Source organism: Aquarana catesbeiana, linkage group LG07, assembly GCF_042186555.1.
Source record: "Aquarana catesbeiana isolate 2022-GZ linkage group LG07, ASM4218655v1, whole genome shotgun sequence".
NCBI lineage: Eukaryota > Metazoa > Chordata > Amphibia > Anura > Ranidae > Aquarana > Aquarana catesbeiana.
Window position 1 is genome coordinate 346,961,727 of NC_133330.1, and position 12,753 is coordinate 346,974,479.

At 48.0% G+C, this 12,753-nt stretch overlaps 1 protein-coding gene across 3 annotated transcripts in view; it reads right to left on the reverse strand.

Moving 5' to 3' along the window:
- Positions 1 to 12,753, reverse strand: part of BTBD19 (BTB domain containing 19) — a 150,981-nt gene that overhangs the window by 124,752 nt on the left and 13,476 nt on the right. The gene's annotated exons all lie outside the window — the stretch shown is intronic.

Consider the following 12,753-nt stretch of genomic DNA (forward strand, 5'->3'; position numbering starts at 1 on the left):
GAAGAAATGACCTCTTACAATGGTGGTCAGTGTAGAAGTGACCTCTTACAATGGTGGTCAGTGAAGATGTGACCTCTTACAATGGTGGTCATTGAAGATGTGACCTCTTACAATGGTGGTCATTGAAGAAGTGACCTCTTACAATGGTGGTCAGTATAGAAGTGACCTCTTACAATGGTGGTCAGTGAAGACGGGACCTCTTACAATGGTGGTCAGTGTAGAAGTGACCTCTTACAATGGTGGTCAGTGTAGAAGTGACCTCTTACAATGGTGGTCAGTGTAGAAGTGACCTCTTACAATGGTGGTCAGTGTAGAAGTGACCTCTTACAATGGTGGTCAGTGTAGAAGTGACCTCTTACAATGGTGGTCAGTATAGAAGTGACCTCTTACAATGGTGGTCATTGAAGAAGTGACCTCTTACAATGGTGGTCAGTGTAGAAGTGACCTCTTACAATGGTGGTCAGTGAAGAAGTGACCTCTTACAATGGTGGTCAGTGTAGAAGTGACCTCTTACAATGGTGGTCAGTGTAGAAGTGACCTCTTACAATGGTGGTCAGTGAAGACGTGACCTCTTACAATGGTGGTCAGTGAAGACATGACCTCTTACAATGGTGGTCAGTGTAGAAGTGACCTCTTACAATGGTGGTCAGTGAAGAAGTGACCTCTTACAATGGTGGTCAGTGAAGAAGTGACCTCTTACAATGGTGGTCAGTGAAGAAGTGACCTCTTACAATGGTGATCAGTGAAGATATGACCTCTTACAATGGTGGTCAGTGTAGAAGTGACCTCTTACAATGGTGGTCAGTGTAGAAGTGACCTCTTACAATGGTGGTCAGTAAAGAAGTGACCTCTTACAATGGTGGTCAGTGAAGAAGTGACCTCTTACAATGGTGGTCATTGAAGACGTGACCTCTTACAATAGTGGTCGGTGAAGACGTGACCTCTTACAATGGTGGTCAGTGTAGAAGTGACCTCTTACAATGGTGGTCAGTGAAGACGTGACCTCTTACAATGGTGGTCAATGAAGACGTGACCTCTTACAATGGTGGTCAGTGTAGAAGTGACCTCTTACAATGGTGGTCAGTGAAGAAGTGACCTCTTACAATGGTGGTCAGTGTAGAAGTGACCTATTATAATGGTGGTCAGTGAAGAAGTGACCTCTTACAATGGTGGTCTGTGAAGAAGTGACCTCTTACAATGGTGGTCTGTGAAGATGTGACCTCTTACAATAGTGGTCAGTGTAGAAGTGACCTTTTACAATGGTGGTCAGTGAAGAAGTGACCTCTTACAATGGTGGTCAGTGAAGAAGTGACCTCTTACAATGGTGGACAGTGAACATGTGACCTCTTACAATGGTGATCATTGAAGAAGTGACCTCTTACAATGGTGGTCAGTGTAGAAGTGACCTCTTACAATGGTGGTCAGTGTAGAAGTGACCTCTTACAATGGTGGTCAGTGTAGAAGTGACCTCTTACAATGGTGGTCAATGAAGAAGTGACCTCTTACAATGGTGGTCATTGAAGAAGTGACCTCTTACAATGGTGGTCAGTGTAGAAGTGACCTCTTACAATGGTGGTCAGTGTAGAAGTGACCTCTTACAATGGTGGTCAGTGAAGAAGTGACCTCTTACAATGGTGGTCAGTGAAGAAGTGAAGAAGTGACCTCTTACAATGGTGGTCAGTGAAGAAGTGACCTCTTACAATGGTGGTCATTGAAGACGTGACCTCTTACAATGGTGGTCGGTGAAGACGTGACCTCTTACAATGGTGGTCAGTGTAGAAGTGACCTTTTACAATGGTGGTCAGTGAAGAAGTGACCTCTTACAATTGTGGTCAGCGAAGAAGTGACCTCTAACAATGGTGGTCAGTGAAGACGTGACCCTTTTACAATCGTGGTCAGTGAAAACATGACCTCTTACAATGGTGGTCAGTGTAGAAGTGACCTCTTACAATGGTGGTCAGTGAAGAAGTGACCTCTTACAATGGTGATCAGTGAAGATGTGACCTCTTACAATGGTGGTCAGTGTAGAAGTGACCTCTTACAACGATGGTCAGTGAAGACATGACCTCTTACAATGGTGGTCAGTGTAGAAGTGAAGAAGTGACCTCTTACAATGGTGGTCAGTGTAGAAGTGACCTCTTACAATGGTGGTCAGTGTAGAAGTGACCTCTTACAATGGTGGTCAGTGTAGAAGTGACCTCTTACAATGGTGGTCAGTGAAGAAGTGACCTCTTACAATGGTGGTCTGTGAAGACGTGACCTCTTACAATGGTGGTCAGTGTAGAAGTGACCTCTTACAATGGTGGTCAGTGAAGACGTGACCTCTTACAATGGCGGTCAGTGAAGACGTGACCTCTTACAATGGCGGTCAGTGAAGACGTGACCTCTTACAATGGTGGTCAGTGAAGACGTGACCTCTTACAATGGTGGTCAGTGAAGACGTGACCTCTTACAATGATGGTCAGTGTAGAAGTGACCTCTTACAATGGTGGTCAGTGTAGAAGTGACCTCTTACAATGGTGGTCAGTGTAGAAGTGACCTTTTACAATGGTGGTCAGTGAAGAAGTGACCTCTTACAATGGTGGTCAGCGAAGAAGTGACCTCTTACAATGGTGGTCAGTGTAGAAGTGACCTCTTACAATGGTGGTCAGTGAAAACGTGACCTCTTACAATGGTGGTCAGTGTAGAAGTGACCTCTTTCAATGGTGGTCAGTGAAGACGTGACCTCTTACAATGGTGGTCAGTGTAGAAGTCACCTCTTACAATGGTGGTCAGTGAAGAAGTGACCTCTTACAATGGTGGTCAGTATAGAAGTGACCTCTTACAATGGTGGTCAGTATAGAAGTGACCTCTTACAATGGTGGTCAGTATAGAAGTGACCTCTTACAATGGTGGTCAGTGTAGAAGTGACCTCTTACAATGGTGTTCAGTGAAGACGTGACCTCTTACAATGGTGTTCAGTGAAGACGTGACCTCTTACAATGGTGTTCAGTGAAGATGTGACCTCTTACAATGGTGTTCAGTGAAGACGTGACCTCTTACAATGGTGTTCAGTGAAGACGTGACCTCCTACAATGGTGTTCAGTGAAGACGTGACCTCTTACAATGGTGTTCAGTGAAGACGTGACCTCTTACAATGGTGGTCAGTGAAGACGGGACCTCTTACAATGGTGGTCAGTGAAGACGGGACCGCTTACAATGGTGGTCAGTGAAGACGTGACCTCTTACAATGATGGTCAGTGTAGAAGTGACCTCTTACAATGGTGGTCAGTGTAGAAGTGACCTCTTACAATGGTGGTCAGTGTAGAAGTGACCTTTTACAATGGTGGTCAGTGAAGAAGTGACCTCTTACAATGGTGGTCAGCGAAGAAGTGACCTCTTACAATGGTGGTCAGTGTAGAAGTGACCTCTTACAATGGTGGTCAGTGAAAACGTGACCTCTTACAATGGTGGTCAGTGTAGAAGTGACCTCTTTCAATGGTGGTCAGTGAAGACGTGACCTCTTACAATGGTGGTCAGTGTAGAAGTGACCTCTTACAATGGTGGTCAGTGTAGAAGTGACCTCTTACAATGGTGGTCAGTGTAGAAGTGACCTCTTACAATGGTGGTCAGTGTAGAAGTGACCTCTTACAATGGTGGTAAGTGAAGACGGGACCTCTTACAATGGTGGTCAGTGAAGACGTGACCTCTTACAATGGTGTTCAGTGAAGACGTGACCTCTTACAATGGTGGTCAGTATAGAAGTGACCTCTTACAATGGTGGTCAGTGAAGATGTGACCTCTTACAATGGTGGTAAGTGAAGACGGGACCTCTTACAATGGTGAACAGTGAAGACGTGACCTCTTACAATGGTGGTCAGTGTAGAAGTCACCTCTTACAATGGTGGTCAGTGAAGACGTGACCTCTTACAATGGTGTTCAGTGAAGACGTGACCTCTTACAATGGTGTTCAGTGAAGACGTGACCTCTTACAATGGTGTTCAGTGAAGACGTGACCTCTTACAATGGTGTTCAGTGAAGACGTGACCTCTTACAATGGTGTTCAGTGAAGACATGACCTCTTACAATGGTGTTCAGTGAAGACGTGACCTCTTACAATGGTGGTCAGTGAAGACGGGACCTCTTACAATGGTGGTCAGTGAAGACGGGACCTCTTACAATGGTGTTCAGTGAAGACGTGACCTCTTACAATGGTGTTCAGTGAAGACGTGACCTCTTACAATGGTGTTCAGTGAAGACGTGACCTCTTACAATGGTGGTCAGTGAAGACGGGACCTCTTACAATGGTGGTCAGTGAAGACGGGACCGCTTACAATGGTGGTCAGTGAAGACGTGACCTCTTACAATGATGGTCAGTGTAGAAGTGACCTCTTACAATGGTGGTCAGTGAAAACGTGACCTCTTACAATGGTGGTCAGTGTAGAAGTGACCTCTTTCAATGGTGGTCAGTGAAGACGTGACCTCTTACAATGGTGGACAGTGAAGACATGACCTCTTACAATGATGGTCAGTATAGAAGTGACCTCTTACAATGATGGTCAGTGTAGAAGTCACCTCTTACAATGGTGGTCAGTGTAGAAGTGACCTCTTACAATGGTGGTAAGTGAAGACGGGACCTCTTACAATGGTGGTCAGTGAAGACGTGACCTCTTACAATGGTGTTCAGTGAAGACGTGACCTCTTACAATGGTGGTCAGTATAGAAGTGACCTCTTACAATGGTGGTCAGTGAAGACGTGACCTCTTACAATGGTGGTAAGTGAAGACGGGACCTCTTACAATGGTGAACAGTGAAGACGTGACCTCTTACAATGGTGGTCAGTGTAGAAGTCACCTCTTACAATGGTGGTCAGTGAAGAAGTGACCTCTTACAATGGTGGTCAGTATAGAAGTGACCTCTTACAATGGTGGTCAGTGTAGAAGTGACCTCTTACAATGGTGTTCAGTGAAGACGTGACCTCTTACAATGGTGTTCAGTGAAGACGTGACCTCTTACAATGGTGTTCAGTGAAGACGTGACCTCTTACAATGGTGTTCAGTGAAGACGTGACCTCTTACAATGGTGGACAGTGTAGAAGTGACCTCTTACAATGGTGGTCAGTTGGATGTTGGACAAGATTTTTGGGGTGATGTGAGGACACTGATTGGACACTTTTGATCATTTATATTGCTGGCTCGCACTTCATGTTGGAGTTTTTGAATGTTCATGTATATGAGTTGTAATCGCTGTTTATTTGGGGTAAAATTATTCGATTTGTTAAGAATATTTTGTAGTTTTATACATCTCTGGGAAATCTTAGACTAACGCACAGGAGCATTAAAGTGTTAAAGGTAGTCAGTATTTCTAGGGGTGTCGGTGGAGGATGGGGGGAGAGGAGCCCACGAAGGTTTTATTTCCTTCACCTTTGTCTTGAGTAGTCACTAAAACAGGAAATGAGGGTCAATCCTTTCACTGTGACACAGACGGCAATACAAAACACCTTGTTGTGGCATATTTGGGAAGGATTATTACCCCTGTTAGGTGCAGCCTGACACCCCAATGAAAGACTTTGGGGAAAATCTACCCAAAAGGAACCCGGAGAGCCCTAGAAACCTTTGTGTACCCTTCACAATGCTAGAAAAAAAATTGTCTGGAATTGCCCTTTAATCCTCCCATTATTAGAGTATTATTATTAGAAAAAATAAAGGGGAAAGTATTGTGTAGAAGAACAGAGGAGAGTCATAGAGAATCTGAGGAGAGAGCTCCTTCCAGACTGTCCAGGGGGGGGTAGATGTCCAGGGGGGGTAGATGTCACCTCAGTGAGCAGGTTAATCAGTCACACTATCTGAGGAGACACCAAAATATTCAGAAAATTCCCAATAATAATCATTAACAGTGTGAGGGGGGGGGGGGGGGAGGGGTCACCAACACTTAAATAACCAACAAACCTGTCAGCCAACCAATACAAAAAACAAAAGATAACTTTTCCCCAAGTGCCTCTCTCACCCACCGAGACTGAAAACACAAAGTTTATACTTTATTACCACAAACAGGATATGGAAGATGTAAAGCTGATCACCAGCGTCCTTTCCAACATCACAGCACAATGTTACTTTGTATCTCTCTATCTCCTCTCTGATCAATGTTTATAAACAATGTTACTTTGTATCTCTCTATCTCCTGTCTGATCAATGTTTATAAACAATGTTACTTTGTATCTCTCTATCTCCCGTCTGATCAATGTTTATAAACAATGTTACTTTGTATCTCTCTATCTCCCGTCTGATCAATGTTTATAAATAATGTTACTTTGTATCTCTCTATCTCCTGTCTGATCAATGTTTATAAACAATGTTACTTTGTATCTCTCTATCTCCCGTCTGATCAATGATTAGTTATAGAATTGCAGAGAAGTAAATGGGCCCTGAGGGCTCCTTCATTATTGTTATCTGCAGCCTTGGATCCATAGAACTTGCCTTTAAAAATCAATGAAAGTCACTCGGAAACTAACAGTACTAATTTACGGCTGGTATGTGAGAGATAACCTCAGATTGAAAGCAGAAGAAATAATATTCCTTTACTTGGCCTTCCCACCTACCAACACACAAGAAAACATAGGAGGGGCTGAGTGAGTGATAACATGAAAACCTGGTGGGGGGGGGGGGATGGGGTGTATGGTAGGGGGGGTCAGGGGTCACCAATTCCCAGATATTCATTTACTAAACAAAGAAATAATAAATATGAAATGAAATGACGAGTATCTGGGGGGCGGGGCCGTGTTGTTAGAAAACAATCGATGGAATGATAATCGCTCGCTGTCTTGTTCACACGTCTCGCTCACCACTGACTTGTGGAGTATTGTGGCCGACCACGGACAGTTCGCTTTGCGTCACGTATAATCGCCGCACTCGGCACAAACAGTCACTTTCAGATGTTTATCTCTCGCCCCCACCCCTCCCCCGACCTGCGGCTTCACCAAAATCTTCACAAGTCCTGGCAGAATTTCACTGCTTGCACACAGGTGGGCGGGTAAAGGTCGGCAAGGGGCGGAGTCAGACAGGAATAGCCTCTCCTGTCATAATGGAACATTCCAGAACCCAAATTATTTTTATTCATTTTATTATCAGATAAAATGTCAGCAAAATGACGAGTCTGCGTCCAATATTTCCCAGAGGCTCCGCCCATTATCACTAAAGAGCCGTCCTTCAGCTCCAGCCAGTGACTGTGCCTAGGCTGAGATGATGTCATCAGTCTGCTGCAGGCAGGAGGAAGCATTTCCTCAGTCTCCCCTCCCCCAGTGATCAGACTGTACATTGTAACTTTGTATCAAGTCACAAGGTGAAGGACTGCAGCAGGGGCTGATTTGTGTCAGACTTTTGTGAACATATCCAAGAACTGCACAGACAAGGCTGCACTTAGAAATGGTAAGGGCCCCATAGAGCGTACCTGATAAGGTCTCCCCTTCTTTGGTGGGACACTTTGCATCACTCACCTCCCACCCACCTACCTCCTTCACTGCCAGTCATGGAGGGAGGTAGAAGTATCCTCAGAAGAAGGGAAGGGGGTGCAATGACAATGCACTGGGGCTCTCCACATGGGGTCCCGGGCGTGTATCCCCCCTCCCCCATGGGTGACCCTGTGTACAGGCACCAAGTATTACATGATTGTGTCATTTCTGGGCTGACACCCCAATCCAGGAAGTAGATGGTGACCCCGGGTGAGAAACCATCAAATTCTGAGTTACACAGATACTAGAAAATTGTTCCTGGTGAAGGTTGTATGTTCATTATAAAGTGCCCCCCAGGACAAAAGTGACACCCCAAGAGGAAGGTGACCCCCCAGGAGGAAGGTGACCCCCCAAGAGGAAGGTGACCCCCCAGGAGGAAAGTGACCCCCCCAGGAGGAAGGTGACCCCCCAAGAGGAAGGTGACCCCCCAGGAGGAAGGTGATCCCCCCAAGAGGAAGGTGACCCCCCCAGTAGGAAGGTGATCCCCCAGGAGGAAGGTGACCCCCCCAGGAGGAAGGTGACCCCCCAGGAGGAAGGTGACCCCCCCCCCAGGAGGAAGGTGACCCCCCAGGAGGAAGGTGATCCCCCAAGAGGAAGGTGACCCCCCCAGGAGGAAGGTGACCCCCCCAGGAGGAAGGTGACCCCCCAGGAGGAAGGTGACCCCCCAGGAGGAAGGTGACCCCCCAAGAGGAAGGTGACCCCCCAGGAGGAAGGTGATCCCCCAAGAGGAAGGTGACCCCCCCAGTAGGAAGGTGATCCCCCGGGGAGGAAAGTGACCCCCCAGGAGGAAGGTGACCCCCCCAGGAGGAAGGTGACCCCCCCAGGTGGAAGGTGACCCCCCCAGGTGGAAGGTGACCCCCCAAGAGGAAAGTGACCCCCCGGGAGGAAGGTGACCCCCCAAGAGGAAAGTGACCCCCCGGGAGGAAGGTGACCCCCCAAAGGAAGGTGACGCCCCCCAGGAGGAAGGTGACGCCCCAGGAGGAAGGTGACGCCCCCAGGAGGAAGGTGATATCCCAAGAGGAAGGTGACCCCCCCCCGAAGGAAGGTGACAACTGGGGGAGGAAGGTGACCCCCCAAGAGGAAGGTGACCCCCCAGTAGGAAAGTGACCCCCCAGTAGGAAGGTGACCCCCTGGGAGGAAGGTGACAACTGGGGGAGGAAGGTGACCCCCCCTGTCCTGCCCCCCCGGAGGGGTAACTGCCTGAACCCCTGTCAGGCCTGTATCTGCTGAGCTCTCACAAGTTGCTGAAAGGGACCGACATGAAAGTGTGTCATCCAGAAAATATTTCCACCCACCATGCAAATTGACTTTTCTGACACCTATTTTAGAATTCGCAGAACTGAAACCGCAAAGGTTGTTGTGAAAGAAAAAAACAAATAAGCAAATGGGGGGAGGGGAGGGGGTGTAAAATGCCATTAACACCTTCCTCTCCATGTATGCAGTGCTGAGAGAGAGAGAAAGTACAAATATTACATCACCGACTGTTATATCCCTCAGATCAGCCACTGAAATAAAAGACATTTGTATCATATAAAATCTGATATAGAGAATATAGAATAGAGAGCGATGACATCACTGAGAATGCAGCCTATCCAATCACTAGAGAGCGATGACATCACTGAGAATGCAGCCTATCCAATCACTAGAGAGCGATGACATCACTGAGAATGCAGCCTATCCAATCACTAGAGAGCGATGACATCACTGAGAATGCAGCCTATCCAATCACTAGAGAGCGATGACATCACTGAGAATGCAGCCTATCCAATCACTAGAGAGCGATGACATCACTGAGAATGCAGCCTATCCATTCACTAGAGAGCGGTGACATCACTGAGAATGCAGCCTATCCAATCACTAGAGAGCGATGACATCACTGAGAATGCAGCCTATCCAATCACTAGAGAGCGATGACATCACTGAGAATATAAAAAAGGGAGAAGATCGCTGCACTTACAGAGAATAGCACTGAAGCTCAAAATAACAATCGATATGTTGATCGCGGCGCTTAAATGTGTCACAAAATGAAACATCTGAAGGTGATTTCTATATTCTTCATGAAACAAAAAACTGAAATACATCAAAGAAAAAATTCAAAAGATAAAATAAAAGTTGTGTATCTAAATCCGTGCAGCATAAAAAGCTTGAAGTGTAATAGTGATGAATCCTCCAAGAGTAGAATAAGGAAAAAAGCCCCCAGCAGAAGGTGAGACCACCTATGACGGAGCCCCCAGCAGAAGATGAGACCACCTATGACGGAGCCCCAGCAGAAGATGAGACCACCTATGACGGAGCCCCCAGCAGAAGGTGAGACCACCTATGACGGAGCCCCCAGCAGAAGGTGAGACCACCTATGACGGAGCCCCCAGCAGAAGGTGAGACCACCTATGACGGAGCCCCCAGCAGAAGATGAGACCACCTATGACGGAGCCCCCAGCAGAAGGTGAGACCACCTATGACGGAGCCCCCAGCAGAAGGTGAGACCACCTATGACGGAGCCCCCAGCAGAAGATGAGACCACCTATGACGGAGCCCCCAGCAGAAGGTGAGACCACCTATGACCGAGCCCCCAGCAGAAGGTGAGACCACCTATGACGGAGCCCCCAGCAGAAGGTGAGACCACCTATGACCGAGCCCCCAGCAGAAGATGAGACCACCTATGACGGAGCCCCCAGCAGAAGATGAGACCACCTATGACGGAGCTCCCAGCAGAAGGTGAGACCACCTATGACGGAACCCCCAGCAGAAGGTGAGGCCCCCTTTGATGGAGCCCCCAGCAGAAGGTGAGACCACCTATGACCGAGCCCCCAGCAGAAGGTGAGACCACCTATGACCGAGCCCCCAGCAGAAGGTGAGACCACCGATGACCAAGCCCCCAGCAGAAGGTGAGACCACCTATGACGGAGCCCCCAGCAGAAGGTGAGACCACCTATGACGGAGCCCCCAGCAGAAGATGAGACCACCTATGACGGAGCTCCCAGCAGAAGATGAGACCACCTATGACGGAGCTCCCAGCAGAAGGTGAGACCACCTATGACGGAACCCCCAGCAGAAGGTGAGACCACCTATGACGGAACCCCCAGCAGAAGGTGAGGCCCCCTTTGATGGAGCCCCCAGCAGAAGGTGAGACCACATATGATGGAGCCCCCAGCAGAAGGTGAGACCACCTATGACCGAGCCCCCAGCAGAAGGTGAGACCACCTATGACCGAGCCCCCAGCAGAAGGTGAGACCACCTATGACCGAGCCCCCAGCAGAAGGTGAGACCACCTATGACCGAGCCCCCAGCAGAAGGTGAGGCCCCCTTTGACGGAGCTCCCAGCAGAAGGTGAAACCACCTATGACGGAGCCCCCAGCAGAAGGTGAGGCCCCCTTTGATGGAGCCCCCAGCAGAAGGTGAGACCACATATGACGGAACCCCCAGCAGAAGGTGAGACCACCTATGACCGAGCCCCCAGCAGAAGGTGAGACCACCTATGACCGAGCCCCCAGCAGAAGGTGAGACCACCTATGACCGAGCCCCCAGCAGAAGGTGAGACCACCTATGACCGAGCCCCCAGCAGAAGGTGAGACCACCTATGACGGAGCCCCCAGCAGAAGGTGAGACCACTGATGACGGAGCCCCCAGCACAAGGTGAGACCACCTATGACCGAGCCCCCAGCAGAAGGTGAGACCACCTATGACGGAGTCCCCAGCAGAAGGTGAGACCACCTATGACGGAGTCCCCAGCAGAAGGTGAGACCACCTATGACGGACCCCCCCCGAAGGTGAGACCATCTATGACGGAGCCCCCAGCAGAAAGAGTAAAAACAAGCAGATAAAATCGTATTGTGTAAGGATACCGATAAGAACTTGTCCACTTCTGTGCAATATCCACTTCCAGGTCCCAGCTGGAGTGACGTGTTTCGTCACCACGGACGTCATCAGGGGGAGTGGCCATGAGACAGCATCACACTATAGTAAAATAAGAGAAAATCTGCTGCGCCAACCAAACAAGCAAATAAGAAAACAAGCAGCCAACACCACCAATTAGACTAATTGTGAGAATAAATGTAAGAACGAAAAAGTGTAGCGCTATAATGTGTCAGTGAGCAACACTATAAAATGTGCTGAGTAACATAGCCAGAGTGTATCAAATGTTAAGTCCTGCTAGACCTCATATGAAAAAAACCCGTGGGAAATCTAATATTCAAAAGAAAAACATTACTAGTAACATATCCTATGTATTAAACAGTGTGGATTTTATGTGCATCAAAAGGTTAAACCCAAACCCTCAAACAAAACACAAACATGTAAGGATGGGGATAAGTGATGGATCCTTTGGGTTTTGGACAGTTCGTTTAATCAAGCAGAGAAATCCTGGAGCATAGACATGAAACTCATAGTAGCATCCATTCTTATCTCCGATAGGTTCTTCCAATATTCAGCCAGGTACAAGAGTAACATAAAATGCCCTTACCGGACGTGGTGGACTCACAGGCCGTTGGCGGTGAGTCATACGAGATTGAACCGTAAAGCACGGTAAGGCAACAGCTGTTCCTGGTCCACAACAGAAAGATCCTGGGAAGGTATCCAATCCCAAGCGTTCCCCCCGATTCGTCCTCCAACAATCACTTGGGTCTCAGGCAATTTGAGACGGGGAAAATAGGAGAAAGAAGGCTCCACATAGTGTAAATTCCGGATTATCAGGAAATTTATTGTATAAAAAATTCCAACAAAAAAATCGGATAAAAGCAAAGTTCATACAGACGTATAAAGATGTATTTAGCGCAGTAGACAGATGGTTTAAGGTAGCGTCCTACACCCGACGCGTTTCGTCTGAAAAGACATCAACTGGGGTCACACTATAGCCTTTATATACTAGCCGTGGTTGGAGAGAAATATACTGCGCATGCTCCCCATTTTATGGGAAACACAAAGCCAAAAAGGTAAACTGCGCATGCTCCAAAGGTTACGGGAAGTACAGAGTGTGAGCTGCTAAAACAACATCCGAGAAAATATCGATCCTCCTGGAGCACAAAGTGTCAATACAAAGAATGATTCTCTCTCATCCATGTCTTTATGGACCTGGCTTTGTGCACTGGTCCAAACCTTATGGTGGAGGGGGGATTATAGTGTGGGGGGAGGGGGATTATGTGTTGGGGGGAGGGGGATTATGGTGTAGGGTGGAGGGGGGATTATGGTGTGGGGGGGAGGGGGGATTATGGTGTAGGGTGAAGGGGGGATTATGGTGTCGGTGGGGGGGGATTATGGTGTCGGTGGGGGGG